Source organism: Ochlerotatus camptorhynchus, unplaced genomic scaffold, assembly GCF_037179485.1.
Source record: "Ochlerotatus camptorhynchus isolate MF236.1 unplaced genomic scaffold, CSIRO-AGI_Acam_v1.1 ptg000347l, whole genome shotgun sequence".
In the NCBI taxonomy this organism is placed as follows: Eukaryota; Metazoa; Arthropoda; class Insecta; order Diptera; family Culicidae; genus Ochlerotatus; species Ochlerotatus camptorhynchus.
Genome location: NW_027040835.1, coordinates 405,391 through 419,393, shown reverse-complemented (window position 1 = coordinate 419,393; position 14,003 = coordinate 405,391). Strand labels below are relative to the sequence as shown.

At 41.4% G+C, this 14,003-nt stretch overlaps 1 protein-coding gene across 1 annotated transcript in view; it reads left to right on the top strand.

Moving 5' to 3' along the window:
- Window positions 1–14,003, top strand: part of LOC135709039 (uncharacterized) — a 67,279-nt gene that overhangs the window by 45,397 nt on the left and 7,879 nt on the right. The window lies entirely within an intron of this gene.

Here is a 14,003-nt window from a genome sequence, read left to right as displayed (position 1 = left end):
ATTGGGCGGGATTCTACAAATATCCGAAATACATCATCTTTAAATACTTAAACAAAAAGTTATATGACTACAATTCAAAACAAACACAAATTTGCGAAAACGTAGGCCACCCATATAATGAGTAAATTTTCCGACGCTTTTCCAAGGAAAACTTCTCGAAAATAACGAAAACTTATTGTGGTTTTAGTCTGTCTACTAGTACACTTCTAACCTGTGTACATTTTTCTTAATTTTTCCCCAAATTCGAGAAGTTTTCCCCGGGAAAGTGTCGAAAAATTTACTCAAACTATGAGTGACGTACGTTTTGGCGATTTTGAATAATCTGAACTCAAATGTGGGTAGCATTTTTTGTCGATGTGCGTTTGGTTTGGAAAATATTTTTTTGCTAAATCATTAAAAATAAACTCAATCCGACCCATGTCGCCACGCCGCTGCCGCCGAAAGCAAATGGCGTGACGCAGCCGCCGAAAATATTTTGATCGGCGCACAGGTCTACTTTATAATAGTGCACATGAATCACTTTTCTCGACTAGATCTTTCAGCTTTGTAAAGGAGCAGAGTTAAAGCTGTAAAACTGCACGCGTCTAAAAATAAATCTAGTTGACTGTAAAAATGCTTCCAAAGTAGCGCTAACACAGTTTATTAGCTGATTAGAGGTTGTTTAGTTGTTGAAAAATCACTTTTGATGTTTATGTTATTCAGAACTCGTTGTTGTCGTTGGTTCCGGGTTTGAATGGATACAAAAATTTGAGCAACAGTATTATGTGATATGAGGGGCTCGGTGGCCTTAGAGCAACCGTTTTTGCTTACTGAGCAGAACATCATGAGTCTAATCTTAGGCCCATCCACATTCAAGATTCGTCAATCGTTTTATTTCTTAATATGACTACATGGTAATAACAGCAACTCGGTGATTAAAAAGGTGCTCGTCTGCCTATTGGCAAACGTTTTTGCTTACTGAGCAGAAGACCGTGGGATTAGTCCCAAGCTCCTTCGCGTTATATGATCGTTAGGACATCAATTCAGCTTATCGTTTACCAAAACGAACCCTGCTGCAAACCCAACCCTCTTATCCAACATCCCAGTGATTCCTCGTGGAAGTGCAGAGGTGTTCTCGGCTTCCATCAAAGCGAGTGTCATGTCAACACAATCCTTCCCATTCCTTTCTTGACCTGTGTTCGGGCGCGGCCGGCGCTGGTATTGCCTAATTTAAGATCACCAGTTTTTACACATTGAGGATGATTGCTAGTCCCAAGCATCGTCTATTGGTTCTCTGTGTAATTACAGCTGATCTGGCAAAAACAGAGTAGCAACCGTGGGCGGTCAATAAAGCTCAAGCAAGCTCAAGCTTATGTTATTCAGAAGCCGTCAAATTAGTAATATATTCACTTTATTAGCTTTGTTTTGCAGCTACAAGTTGAAAGTAGATTAATATTTGCATACAAGTGACATTAGCGTTTATTGGATGCTGCTATTCAGTGCGACTGACGAATTGAATAAGGCTGGATTTAGACATGACAAGTCAATTGATCAAGTCAGTCGAATTCAACTGACTTGGACGCGAATTGAACGTGTAAACCATGCCATTCAACTGACTTGATCAACTCATTTGAATTGAAAAAATCTGAACTAGGCTCAACTTTTCCAGCCAATTGATCAAATGACTTGCCTAGTCTAAACTTAGCTTAATGGTTGTGAAAAAGTTGAGTAAACGCTCTCCAAAACTATTTGCTAGCTTTTACTTGCAGCTGTATCTGCAGCTTTGTTTCAGCTACTTTACAGCACGATGTTGGAAAAGTTGGCTTATAAAGCTGAAAATGTTAGTTGGGTAACTATCATGTTCTGACTTTAAATGACATTTATTTATTGAATTTGTGTGGTTTACATGATTCAATTCTCAGGTGACACACACGTGTCTTTTCAACTTAGTTCATTTGAAAAAATTTAAGTTGATAAGACACGTGTGTTTCACCCAAGCCCCCGGCAAGGTGACATAACCTTTGTTTCACGTAGCCACTCCCTAATAAAAATTGTATGGTTAATTTGCTTAACGACGTGTTCTGGGTATCATCCAAACCATTTGTGGAATAGTTCAATGATTTGGGTTATCGTTCGTTTATGGTTATTTTTTATTAGGGCTTGCAAATATTAGATGTCGCCACACAACGTAAACAAGGGGATTGTTCTTCTCTGCCGCAACGGTTTTTCTCTATCTGAATCCAACATTTTATTTCACCATGTGTGGATGTCAAACAACATGCAAGAATGCAATATGAAAAGAGCGAATGTACGATTTTCAAGGTGAAATGAAATGAATCCAAACGAATTGAAACCGTTTTCTCATATGATAAAATGGCAATACAAATACTTTGCATTTGCATTTAAGACCACTGTTGTACCATAGAGGTAACTCTAAGACCAGAAGGTCCCAAAGATACGTGCTCAACTTTTTGCCCTCTTCGGTCCCAAGCTAATCGATGCACCCCTCGAAAAATAGGAAAATCCACGAACCCCTCATTTTATCTGTCAAACTTTCATAGCGAATCAAAACAAACATAGTGTTGTACTAGAATTTCGACTAGAATGGGGTGCGTTAATCGATTTGCTTGGGACCACCGGTTGGTTGTACTAATATTGAACTCATTTCATTAATGCTAGAACCTCAAATATTTAGTACATTTTGCAGTACTAGCAGCTTATAATTAGTACGCTCTTACTCGCTGCAAAACCATTCTTTCTTTGTTCATCATCGACGATAATAGCAATAGCGTAGAAAACACTAAAAGTATCCTCGCTCAATTTCCATTTGATTCGATAAATTCGATGACAATCACATATTTTCGTTTTACAAATCACATGTTTAAACATTGGGTTCTGTATTGCTCAAAAACATACGAGGCAGTAAAAAAAAAGATTCATAAACGATTATGAATTATGATTATGTGCATTAAAACGACATTTCTCGCTGGCATCACTGACCCTCCTATGTCACTAATGTTAATTTTGACGTCGGAAGTTACGTGTCTCACACGAGAGTCCCGTTTTGTTAGGCGCACGACAATAAGATGAATTTTGAACTAAAATTTTATTTACTGTACATCATTTCCACATTCGCCCTATTCAGATAACACTTCTGAAATTCGTAAGTTTTACAGAACCACCAGCACCAAATGTTCGGGGTACACAGGAAATATACTGGAATTGTCAAGTTGCCCTCGAGTTGAATAAACACGAGTGTTAACCGGTTAGAGTAACGTCCAACGTGCCAAGGCAAGAAACGGGCTGAAAACGTTCAAGAAGCAAAATAAGCCGCAACGGAGTCAGAAACAAACGGCATCCGTCAAACCAAGGGCTTGGAAGCTAGATGATAGCCTGCTGTGTGTAAATTCAATTATCATGGACGATGAAACATACGTTTAATTTGACTACAAGACGCTCTACCAATACTACACAGCCCGTGATGGTCAGGAAGTTGATGATGCCGATAAGTCAATTTATACCGAACAAATTGATGAGAAGGCCATGGTTTGGCAAGCGATATATCCGGAGAACTTTGAGATTTGGGCGTAATTGTTTTTGTAAACAAACACTTTAATAGGCGATTTCTCGCGAATAACAGAACAATTTCGCAAACAAAGTATACCAAATGATAGAGGAACCATTCCTCTACCTGTTAGTGTTTTTAGTTGAGCTTTAATTCGCGATAAATCGGCAAATTACATGTTTGTTTACAAACGCAATTCTCGTTCTCCGGTTATGAGTGTGGCAAGTTGCCAAAGCCATTTGTGACAAAGGAGACGAAGAACACTGAAATTTACGATCGGGAGTTTATGAATCGGCGTCTGTGGCCCATGATCCCTCAACATGATGACCCAGTACTATTTTGGTCCGATTTTGTGTTAATGCACTACTCGAAAGACACGGTAGCTTTGTACAAAGCAAACAATGCGCAATACGTGCCAAAAAGATGAATCCTCCGAATTGATCGGAGGCTCGGTCAATCGAAATTTTTTGGGCTCTTTCCTAGGGATGTCTTCCCGAGCAAAGTCTGAGATCAAATTGAAATCTAAATTTGTTGTTGTGATTTCCCTGATAATGATTACTCAGGTTGCTGTCGTTTTGGTCGTTTTAACGGTTAAAATATCACAATTGAGAGTAAACATATCTTCCTGTGACATCGCATTGAAAACTATTGCTGCTATCAGTGAGAGCAAACTGAAAACTAAATTTGATATCCATTTTTCCTGTTGATAACAAAACAAGTATTCAATTTGATGTTATGCTAAGGCATTGAAAACAAACCCGCAACAACGTATTTCTGAAGAGCAAACAAAATTAGTTATCAAATTTGTCAATTGCGTAAACTGAAATCAAATTATGATTTTAGTATGATGTTGATATCAAAACTTGATTTCAATTTGCTGTCATTTTGATGCTGGACTTTGCTCGGGTACGGAAACACTTTAAGGCAGCGAATTCAATCGAAGAATTTGAAAAAGACTGAATAAAAGTGGCCAAAATTATCGCCAATGAATCTGTGCTGAAGCTCATTGGCAGCGCCAGATCTAAAGTTCGTTCTTTGACATACGATTAAAAGAACTGCGGATTGTTTTCATCCAATTGAAAGAGAACATGTACAGTAATGACCCGATTTTGTCAACTCTCTTTTTGAAAACATTTTTCAGTATTCTTATTGCACCAAAGCATACATTAAGCATCCGTCTTGAATATGAATGAGAAAGATTTAGAAATACGGTTATGTCGAAATATTGAAAAATAAAAGTCTGGTGCTTATAGGGGAAGCCAAATCAGGTCATTACTGAATATGAAATAAAGATTTGAATCAATTAACATAACGTTGTTTTATTCCAATAATAAACTGTGCTTATACTTTCTGGGACACCCTTTATGTAGCTGAAAGCCTTCCTTTTTAAGCAATTCCTCTAGTTCTGCATGAGCCAATAGCAATTCCTCCAGAGTATCAGCATCTGAAAGTGCGTCATCGATGTAAAAGTCGTTTTCGATTATTTTGAATGCACGAGGGTAGGCGTGCCCTTCATCACGAACTAATTGCTTCATTGTGCGGGATGGCGCTGATGCTATCTTTCAGGGACAAACCGGAACTCGATTGTGTCGAAGCATCAAAAACGGTTCACAGTTTAGTGGTGGGCGAACTTGACTTGAGTATAGCTTGGTGGGGCAAGTAGAATCCGATTTCCCGACAGTGGCTGAGTTGCTTATATTCCTCCATAAATGCGGCTTGAGTACTGCATGTTTGGCCAGCTTTTTATCGAGGTGCGAAAATCTTAGTAGAGCGTGCTGCTTGGGGTCGCCAAGTTGATTCATATTATCACTAAAATGCAGCATTACGATGTAGCGACCGCTGGGATCACTGCTGTAGGACTACTCGTAGAACTGCTCGCACGCCGCCTCTTCACAGACACACAGACTAGAAGCAAAATCGTTCGACGAGATCAATCAAATCTGCTTCATTTACCGTCACATTGCAGCAGGTCACTTCGTACTTCCAGCTCGTGGCTGGGCCTCCTGCACAAACGGCAGACTTTCGGCAAGTTTGACTTTACCTGATTTCAGAAGACCAAAGAAATGTCCAACACCAATCAGCATGTCCATCCGATGGGGGTAGTGGAAATTTTAGATCAGCGAGACGTAGGCCGTATGGTATCGGCCACGTAGAAATGTCGATATTTTTGGAAGGCACAATTCCGATGATTCGGTTGATCACCAGACACTCGATATTGCTTTTGTAGTTGTTGTCTCGAGCTTGTACGTTGACATTCACCAAGACTGTAACCTTAGTCGAAGAACCACCCACACCTGTCTCGTAAACAATCACACTCAGATGCTTCACTCGTAACAGGGATGCGAACTTTTCTTTAGAAGGTTGACTTGTGAACCGCAATCTAATAGAATGCGGCACGGCTGGACCTTGCCATTGTCATAAATAATGTTCACAACCGCTGTGCATAATAGCGCTCGCTGCTGGTAGATTGTGTAGGAAGCACTGATCGTATTTGTAGTAGTTGGCTTCATGGAGTCCTCATTGGATTGTGCCGCTTGCTCCGTACTAGCTCTCTGTTCAACAACGAGACTCGGTTGACTTATAGCGAATTCATTTATTATTCAGTTCCAACCTGGATCGGATTTCAAGATTGGGTCTGCTTGTTTTCTGACAAACGTCAGTTTGCTCGTTTGTTTTTAAAACCTAGCTTCTTACAAATCTTGCACGACAAGGAAGAGGAACAAGATGTAGTGACGTGCCCCTTTCGCAAATAGTTGAAACTGACTCCAGCCTGCTTTGCTTTCTCGTAGCGTTTCTTCGGATTCTGCTTAAAATACGGCTTGTACTCGAAAAAATGCACAATTTTTATCCGTGTGTAACTTTTTTATCCGTGGGTAAAAATTGATGAAAATCTGGGTAAAACTAGTTTGGAGTGAATTGTTTACATGTGCAAAATTTCATAACAATCGGTTCAGTGGTTATTGAGATGTCATCGAAACAAGAAGAAAATCGCCGCAGAATTTTGCGCCGAAAATTCCGACTGCGACCATGAGATGGATCGGAAGACAACTGGGAATCACCCATACAACTGTGTCTCGGGTGGAAAGCTCGTTTAAGGAGTCCCAGACGACCGAGCGGTGGGCTGGAAGTGGAAGAAAATCGAAGACAACTGACCCTGTGAAGGCCCGGAAGGTGTTGGATTATTTCAAGCGTAATCCGAATCTTTCGATTCGTGACGCGGCTCTGAAGGCAAAGAGTTCCGCCTGGTTCAATCAGCAAACCATTAAACGAGCTGGTCAAGGTCCAAAACCGATGGGTGTGGTTATGGATGACGAAACCTACATCAAGGCAGACGCAAATCAGATACCGGGGCTGGAGTTATACGATGCCAAATCACGGTTTGATGTTCCGGAAGACATACGGAAGAAGAAAGTGGATGAATTTGCCAAAAAATATTTGCTCTGGCAGGTCATATGGCGATGCGCTAAACTGAGTAAACCGTGCATCACAATGGGTACCATCAACAGCGAAATTTACCGCACCGGGTGCCTCCAGAAGCGTCTGTTGCCCTTCCTGCGGTCCCACGGAGGCGAGACATTATTTTGGCTGGACCTGGCATCATGCCATTACGCGCGATCGACGTTGGATTGGTACAGAGACAATAACGTTGTTTTTGTACCAAAAACCGCCAACCCCCCAAATCCACCAGAGATTCGTCCGAGGAAAGATTTTGGGTCCCAAAGTTCGAAAATTGTCCAAGGTGTTTAAGAACGAGCTGGAGTTGAAAAAAGAATGGATAAAAGTGACCCAAAAGGTCGGTTCCACCATTGTACAAAATGTAATGAGGGGTCTTAAGGAAAACGTGCTGGCTTTCAGCGATGGGACATAATCCATATGTATTTGTTCATTCCCTGAAAGTCACACTAATGATTCAGATGAGCTTACTTGCAGAAATTGCACCAGTACTCGACCGACGCAGCCATGGTTGATATATTCAGTGCGGGAGTCTTCTTTATAGAAGTACTGCTTGGCTTTTGATGCAAGACTACGTCTGTGATTTCTTTATGGGGGTACACTTTGTGAAAACCGAAAATGGAACATGTAACAAAATTATGAAAGATTTTGAACGTTAATAACTCAGCTGTCTCTGGACCAATTTCAATAATTTTATCACCAATCGATCAGAAATATTTCTAATTTTCAGGCTTTATCTTTTTTAAATGTTACTATTGAAAATTGCACGAATGTGCAACTGTTGCTATGATAATTGCGCAACTTTTTTTTTCCAAAAGTGATTTCCCTAACACAGATTTCAAAGTTGAATTCCATCCAGTATCACCAAACGGTGTTTATTCAATCACCGCGTGGTGAGTGGTGGTGTTTTCCAGTACACAACGAAAGGCTCCCCGTAAGCAGCTAGCTATCAAGCACAGAAAAGAAGGGGAACTTCGGATCAGAAAGTGGCTCCACTTTTCATTGGCGAGCACTAGCGCACCAAGCGGTAGAAGGCATCTTCTGCCTGCAGTTAAGATAAGCAGCATATACACGCACATAGAAAGCCCGTTTGGAACGCTACCACAACGCATCGCTTGTTGAGTAAAAAAAGGTACCACTTTTTGATTCACCGATGTCTTTGCACTTCCCCTTCTGTTTTGTGAATCAAGGCTGCCCTGAACCGCTGATCGAATTCAGTTCTAATCACCGTGTGTGGTGGTGTCCGGTCGTCGGCATCAGCAGCAGCAGTGCTTTCGGCGCGTGGCGTTGAACACTGTTCTCCAGTACACAACGAAAGGCTGCCTGCAAGCAGCGGGCTGCAGCGCACATGAGCATGTAAGGAGGAAGAAGCCGCACCGCTATTGATCGGAATCAGTAGCTCTTCGTGAGTTGCTGTGGGCCATCTATGCCAAGCGCGTCACCCTCATTCCAAACAAGATACAGCTAACTAGCCTCATCTGTGTTTAACCCCTAATAGCATTACTCAACCATTACGACAAAACGGTCCTTTTCAGGAGCACCATAAATGTGTACAAGAGTATTGTAGGTCATCAATCGGATGTATTGCAAATATACATCACCATCAGGTGGGTAAGACTTCCCCACACCCGACGGTAATGTTGGTTTGCGTGGGCGTGCCTTGAATTCCTAAAAATCATCGATAGAAGTCATTGTTTACAAAAGCTGTTATGCCTAATTCCAGTTCAATCTAGATATGTTTAAATCTAACATACCATGTTCTTGATGGCAACATTGGGGGTGCAATTTCAAAAACCAAAGTCGGGGGCGGCATGAAAGTGGTCTGATTTACATCTATAGATGATGGATTTTAATTCTTAATACGCCAATCGATAGGATTTTTTTCTACAAATCTCTTAAAATTAAGACTATTATTTTTCAAAATGTCCCTATTGAAAATTACACGAATGAGCAACTGTTGCTGTGATAACTAAAATTAACACCGATTGCCTGTGAAAAGCGCTTTCCCTAACACAGATTTCAAAGTTGAATTCCATCCGGCCCTATCACCGCGTTCTCCAGTACACAACAAAAGGCTGCCTGTAAGCAGTGAGCTGCAGCCCACATGAGCATCCCTAGAAGGAGGATGAAGCCGCACCGCTATTGATCGGAATCAGTAGCTCTTCGGGAGTCGCTTTGGGCCATCTATGTCAAGCGCGTCATACTAAATAGTATAAACAGAGAGAACCCCGCTCAAATTCCTATTTCTATACAAAACACAAACTCCTGCTACAGTCAACAAATAAGATTTATTATATAAGACCACGTAGTCCTCGTCACCATTGCGTACAACGCCATAGGGCTGTCCCTTGTAGTTTTACGGTTTGTTAACTGGCTCGATTCACTCCAAAATTTGTCCGATAGTCCATCCATTTTGTATTCGTAGAAACTGAGTGCATCAACATGACGCTTGCATTCGTTAACCAGCTTACGTAATTGTTTACCACTCTCAGAAGTCATCAATTTGAGGTTATGTATTCCACGCCATTCACGTCAGCAATATTCCTTTTGTTCTCGTAGCGCGCGTTGCCAGATGATCCATTGCAGCAGCCAAGTTGCTATCGTTTATCGTTTGTTGGTCAATTGTTCCCGAAGCTTCACCCACCAAACACTTGTCGAAGTGATAAAGCTTCGTAGCATCTGATTCTCCGGCATGCTTATGCAGGACATCCATAAAAATAGTCTTGCATTCAAACCAGTTTTCTGGCCTTCCATCGAATGAATCTTCAAAATCTTAGCTCCAGAATGGTTTGGAAAGCATTAAATACCTTATTGATACCATTCCATGAGACTCTCTTGAGCTTCATGGACTCATAAAATATTCCAGGACATTTCTCAAGACTATATTTAGCTTGTAGAACTTCAAAATCGTTGCTCCAGGATAGTGTGAATAATAGATAGATTCCCCATAGTGCACTGTGTAGTGGAAAACATTCAACAGCTGGAAGTCTTCATCAATGGAAGTTTGCGATACATAATCTTGATAGGTGCCTTCACAACTGGATCTCGAATAGTCGGATGTTGAGCTCCACCATCGATTTCGTTGATAGCCGATATCAACAGAGTTTGAAATCTTTCACGTTGGCCCTATGACTGGAGGTCCTCAGGCAACATTGGTTAGTGACTAGGTATGAAACGCTTCCTGGATAAAGAATCTGGAAATTACACAACCATTCGCACAGGAGCAAATCGATAAAGTTGAATATATACCGCGCATTGAATACTCGCAACCGAACGGAACCCATTTCTTCGAAACATCATTTCTCTTGATTGGGTAACATTCAACCGGAGAAGTACAATGGCCTGTGGCCCTTCCACATGCATTCCTTTACGAATATATGTAGGACAAAGGCAGGGGCATTAGGGTGGGTCAAGTTTATATGGCGGACAACAACTTCCTGCTCCACATTTCGATCTGCCAAATTTGAACGAATTTGGCTACGATCTGGATTTGCGAGAGCATTTTAAAGTTTGTATGGGAAAATGTATGGGTAACGGAACGAAATTATTCAGTTGATTTTTTTTTTTTTGGCCATTGGCCATTGAGAAAACAGAACGACTTTGACCAAGACCACAAATCGATTCGACATCTGAACTAAAAGTTATGATCCATTTACTTTTGGCCTAGTGCTCCACGCATACCCACAGGCGTATATATGAGCTTGTATGTATGCGCGAAGCACTTGGCCTACAGTAAAAAGTTAATTACTTTTTGCATTGAGGTCGAATCGATCTGCAATCTTCGACATAGCTGTTCTGGATAGAGGTTCCAATCTAAGTCTCAGGTTTGTTAAAGATTGAGCAATTGTTGAAATTGTCTAGTCAAATTCGTTCCAATTTGGCACAGTTGTTGGAGACCCCAATACTGATCGGAAGAGCATTTGGGAGCAAGGGGTTATAAAGTTGACCCACCCTAGCGGGCATATCATCAGCGTCATCATCACCCGAAGCGCTGGCTGCAATGTGCAAATAAGTTCGTTTGAATCCGCATCGACTTACCCGCAAGCTTTGTGCTTTTACCCCTCCGTCCCCCTCAATGCGGTTGATAGACAATACATACCGAAATCAATGAGGAATTACAATCACAGTCAAATAGCTCTGCCGCTCCTGTTTCTCTGTCCGGATGCCGGTTAAGGGCGGCGGTGTCATTTCGTATCTCCTACATCGCACGAGAATTACATCGTAAATCCAACAGCAGCCAGCAACATGGATGATGGTCGTATGCAAAGGATGTGAATTCATTCGCACGGGGCGGGCTGCAAGCGCCTACCACCTCCGTTCACCATTGGGATCTGGTTTTGTATGTCACAGAGCACACGGCCCGGTTGAGCGGTTAGGCTCTGGCGAACGAATTTCATCGGGAGACACGAACGGAAGAGAAACCAATCATGCCGGAGAGACAACAATAAATCATGGAAACCTCTAAAATGGAAATATTCATAAATAGTGCGGTGACGGGGAGTTGTCAGTCCGGTACAGGAAGGTGGGAAAGGTGCAGTTAGCTCAGATTGCATTGGATCCATCGTTTGGTGGTGCAGTAGAATGACGACGACGACGACGACGACGACGATATGATATGACAATGATGGGAAGATTGAGAATTTTGCCATGCCGGTCAGGGGCATTTGACCGGATGGACCCGGTGGCTCGTCGCAATGGGGTCCAAATCGATCTATCATCACGTGTAGTGGAATATTGATTGCAGTAGGGATGCATGCAAATATATTTTTTGAGCCCTACGGGACATTGTTTGAAATTCGATTGATTTATAATTTGTTTACCTTAATAATCAGATTGTCTTATTTTCGATTGAACAATAAATCAAAAATTCTTCAGCGTCCAACATCAAGGGCATCAATCTCCATTTCAAAGAGCTTTAATATTTTATCGATATTGACAATCTTCAGAACCGTCCCGCCATAAACCCATAGACAGAGCACACTTGTGTGAGTTCTATGGGCGGACGGACGAACAACGATGTTGTAAGCGAACCCGTATCGAGCTGAATAAATGATGTAAACTCCTCCGAGCTAGGTATGGAATTTTCTGAACCCAAACGCACCCGGTCCCGGCGGGAGATGATGCTATCATCCGATTTTACATTATTTCATGCTGAATAATGAAGAAATCGTGAGGGGAAACACACGACATCCGGAGCGATCGAAGAGCAGACCGGGAGCAGCTGAGCACAACGGAGAGAGGACACCCGTTAAGCTGCAATCTATGGGACAGTCCATTTAATAACTTTTGTAAGGTCCATAGATTATGCGGCACGGTGGGAGCGGGTGCCATGGGTAACCCATTCCTTAGTTAAAATTTTATCTGCGCTTCATGTGGCAGCAGCAATAGCAACAGAAGCCACTTTGGAGGAAAGGTAGTCCGAAAAGATGCTCCCCCCCCCCTCTTTCCATGCGTCGCCTGTCTGGGTTGGCGAGACGGAGAAAAAGGATCAACTCAATTATCGGTGTTAAAATAAATGGCTGTTTCCAATCTAGGCCCTAAATTGGGGGTTTCCTGTCTATTAGGACTGAACGTTGAACAGCTGGAAGGAATAGATGGGAAAAGTGGCCGAATGCTGTCTAATCAAGTTGTAATAGATTAGATTGAGTGGATTAGGATGATCCCGGATGGGCGTAACAAGTTTAAAATGTTAAAATGGAAATCAAGAGAAGTGATTTCGGCTAATCTATTTTACACATTTACTCAGTAAGTATTGGATATTATTACCATCTTAGCCATTGGTCTGTCTAGATGAAAAAGTTGGCAATAATTCAGAAGATATGCGTAATCGTTTTGCCTCGTTTTTTCAAGAGACGTACTCCAATCTCTCGGATAATGTTTGTGATTATGAGTATTTTTTATACTTTCCTGACTTTTCGAGTAATATTGGTGTAAGTAACATTTATATTCAAGATATTTTGACAAGTCTAAGAGATTCAGACCCCACTAAAGGCTCAGGATCAGATGGAATCCCGCCAGCTTTTATGGCAAATTTAGCAACAGAACTCACAACACTCTTATACTGGCTGTGCAATATGTCACTTGGCATGGAAAACGTCGTTTTCAAAACCCATTTATAAATCCAGTAAAAAGTCTGATATTTAAAATTTTCGTGTGGTTGCCATCAACTCGTGCCAGTGCGCAAAACAGTCAGCCTCATCATTCACTCCCTCGTGAAAGTCTGAATGATTGAGAAGTAAACGAGTCACTAACAGCCGAGCACTCAGTCATTAGCTCAGTCAGCACGTTTATTCTGCCGTGATGGTACCCAATACTTGTTTTGAATGACTGAGCGTACATTTTCTATGGACAAAATGCCTCAATTACATGCTTTGTGAGCGAAGGCAAGCGGTATGAGTCGCCTGTTCGTGAGTGACTGAATGTTTTTGTTGGCTCTTTGGTACAAACGGTCTCCACAGAGCAATGGATTGAATAGTGCAGTGCTGTCACATTCAGCTTAAGCATTCAATAATTTTACGCTCTGTCTCGTGCATTGCTAAACTTTTCGAATCATTCATAAACAAAAATACCTATCTTCAGTCAAATAAAACGTAAATAAACAAATGGAATGGAACAAGGGAACCCAAATAGAAGCTCTTCACTCTGACTTCAGTAGAGCGTTCGATAGACTTGAGATTCCAATGTTGATTTTTAAATTAGAAAAGATGAGAATTGGGATGAAACTCCTCACCTGGATTAAGTCATATTTAACGGACTGTCAGTAAATTGTAAGATTCAGTGAGAAAAAATCTAACCCAATTCAAGTCACAGGGCTCGCACATGGGACCTCTTCTTTTCATTTTTTACGTCAACGATATCCCCCTTATTTTAAGAAATCTCAGAGTGCTTATTTATGCTGATGGCATGAAATTATTTTTAGAGATAAGAGATTATGATGATTTGAATACGTGTTGTAAAAGTTTGTTGGAGTTATTTAAAAAAAAAAAAAGTTATCTTGTTACGTAGA